This window comes from Gossypium arboreum, chromosome 10 (assembly GCF_025698485.1).
Source record: "Gossypium arboreum isolate Shixiya-1 chromosome 10, ASM2569848v2, whole genome shotgun sequence".
Lineage (NCBI taxonomy): Eukaryota > Viridiplantae > Streptophyta > Magnoliopsida > Malvales > Malvaceae > Gossypium > Gossypium arboreum.
In genome coordinates, this window is record NC_069079.1 from 75,979,525 (window position 1) to 75,982,686 (window position 3,162).

At 38.3% G+C, this 3,162-nt stretch overlaps 1 non-coding gene across 1 annotated transcript; it reads right to left on the reverse strand.

The window, feature by feature from the left end:
- Positions 1-2,708: 2,708 nt before the first annotated feature.
- LOC128282814 (small nucleolar RNA R71) lies at positions 2,709-2,819 on the reverse strand. The gene has a single exon (XR_008273168.1). It is a non-coding gene; the product is annotated as a small nucleolar RNA R71 (small nucleolar RNA).
- Between the last annotated feature and the right edge of the window lie 343 nt (positions 2,820-3,162).

The following is a 3,162-nucleotide window of genomic DNA, read 5'->3' on the forward strand; positions in this document are numbered from 1 at the left end:
GGAGTAGCTAGGCCTAGTCATCAATCGCGACAAAGGTAAGGTGCCTAAGGCCATTATGGATGGTGGCGAATGTGTAAGTGTTAATATTGGAAAGTTCTTGATTTGGTTCAATTATTGCGAGCTGATCTATTTAACAATTGATTATAGGAGAAATCGCATAGGAGATCTCGTCAAGGAATATCGCAAATCAGGTGTGTAACGAACCCTTTCATAGCTTAAAGCGATAAAATGTCGAAAAGCCGAAATGTCGAAATTCTGGCATTTCGAGGACTTGTGAGCAAGCGAACGCTCACTAGTTAGTTAGAATCGATGAGACGGTGATCGAGAACGATGGAAACGGTAAGAATGTGATTTTTGGCGTTCTTGGTAAGTTGGGCCTCGAGGGGCCGAAGTGGGGCCCATTGGGCTTTCGGGCCCATTTGGGTAAAAATTGGTAGAAAACGGAAATCATTATATGGCATGATAAGACTGTTAAAACCGTTATGGAATATAGGCTAAATGGGCCTAGATGACGAAATTGGCTAAGTAGGGCCCATTAGGGGTTTTAGGCCCAATAACTCGATTTCGCTAAAAATGGGCCAGAATCACTGTTTGCACCCATGGATTGTTAGTAATCGTTAATGAACATGGAAACCCTAATTTTTGGTAAAATTATGAGATTACCCTTATACCATGAAAATGACCGTTTTGCCCCTAGGTAAAAATGACCATTATACCCCTAGGGTTTATGTATGATTTTAATACATGGGATTTTGATAAATGTGGTATGTATGAGATGCACATGACATGTATGATATGCACATGATATGTATGATATGCACATGATGTAATCATAACTGCATTGGGTTGGGTTTTTATATGGATGGAGGAAGTGAAAAGGGCTTATGCCCGATTATCAAAAGGGCTTATGCCCAGCTTATAAAAGGGCTTATGCCTAGTTATTGAAAGGGCTTTTGCCCGATTATTAAAAGAGGCTAGGCCTCCAAGTTATATGATAAAGCACTATCTTTGCCGATGGAGAGTATGGCGGGGTGGGTCGAGTTAATCCCACATGGTGTGTTGGTTGGTACGGGTGGAGAGTAGCGGATGGTCGGTTGAGTAGTCTCCCAAATGGGTTGCATTCTTTCATTGAAATTATATGTGATATTGAAATGGGCCTAAGGGCCATACCGTTTCTGATAAAGGCTTCGCCCAAGAATATGAAATATGAAAAGGCTTGACCCGGTGTTATGGAATATGAAACATGAAAAGGGCTATGGCCCAAGATATGTTGAGATTGGATTTGGGCTTAGACCCAACAGTCGTTATTGTTTTTGGGCTCGAAAGGGCTTGTTGCGATCGAGTTTCCAAACTCACCCCTTTCCTTAACCTTGCAAATGAGCCTTGATGTGGGGACTTGGGCGGAGAGGATTGAGTGGCCACGGTGATCGCTTTTGGACCTTTAAATAAGCGTTGGTTTTATTTAATTATCTTTAATTATCATTTATTTTTGGGTTGTAATAAGGCCAATTTTAACTTTTCTTTTATTTCTTTTCGTGATTATTTAATTTTAATAACTTTAAAAATTGGTTAATAATTATTCAAATGGGCTAGACTTAGGACATGTTTTCAAAATGATACTTGTTTTCAAAATATCTCAACACCACGATTAATCGATTTATCAAAGACGTCCACTTAAACAAACTTCAAACTCGAAATGACAAAGTGTGGCTATGGTTATGGGAATGTCTAGGATTGGATCCAATTAAAGAGCTTGGTACTTAGCGACCTTCATGGCTCACCTCCTCTGCCTCGGATACCTACGGTGCTTAGCTTCCATACACTTTGTTAACTCAAGAAAACATATGGCTTTTAAAAACTCTAAAACGAAACTCGATTTTTAACTCCGATGTGGCACGTCAGATTTGGCCATAACATCTGGGCCGGGTTTGGGGTGTTACAGATTCATTATAAATTTATAAAACTTATCAACACAAAAATCATGATCAAGTTTTTGGCGCCGTTGCCGGGGAACTAAGATATTATGAAATTCATTTTTTATTACTTTAGCCATTTATTTTTCTTGCAAGTTAATTTTATTTTATTTTTATTATTATTTATTAATCTACTTTTTCTTTCTCTTGGCAGGTTTTTATAGTTTATGACTAGAAGGAACCCCTCAGGACCATTACTTTTTAACAGTGAGATTAATCAAACAGTTCACAGAAATTAGAGAGAAATAAGGTAAAACTTAAGATACACAGAGAACGAGCAAGAGGAGATATTCAAACCACAAACGAGGAGATGGCTGAAAACCAAGAAAACCCACTACCTCCTGCAATTGCTGTTAATCAAAATCCTGTTCCGTACACTATGTATGATTATGCTAAACCTAATTTAACAGGAACTGAGTCAAGTATAGTTAGACCTGCTATTTTCGTAAATAATTTTGAACTGAAACCTAACACAATTCAAATGATACAACAGTTTGTTTCATTTAATGGTTTGCAGGACGAGGATCCCAACGCTCACTTGGCAAATTTCCTAGAATTTTACGATACCTCTAAAATTAATGGCATTTCTGATGACGCTATCCGTCTTCGGTTGTTTCCCTTTTCATTGACGAACAAAGCTAAACAGTGGTTGAACTCATTACCACGAGGGTCAATTACTACTTGGGAACAAATGACCAAAAAAATTTTATTAAAATATTTTCCACCGGCTAAAACGGCCACATTATGTAATGATATCTCTTCATTTGTGCAGATGGACTTAGAAACTCTTTACGATGCATGGGAGAGATACAATAACTTACTACGAAGGTGTCCTCACCATGGATTACCTCTATGGTTGCAAGTTCAAACATTTTACAATGGTGTGAACCCCTCGACAAGATAGATGATTGATACAGTAGCCAGGGGAACCATCAATAACAAAGCACCTAAAGATGCTTACGAATTTATTGAAGAGATGTCACTGAATAACTATCAGTGGCAAGTCATGAGGACTAAGCCAACTAAAACAGAAGGTGTTTATAACATCGATTCGGTTACTATGTTGTCAAACTAGGTAGAACTTCTAATTAAAAAGATTGATAGTTTACTTGGTTCTGCTCAAGTACATCCAAGAATGAGGTGCGATTCGAATAGAGGAGGAGCGTGCACAGAATATCAACCCTTCAAC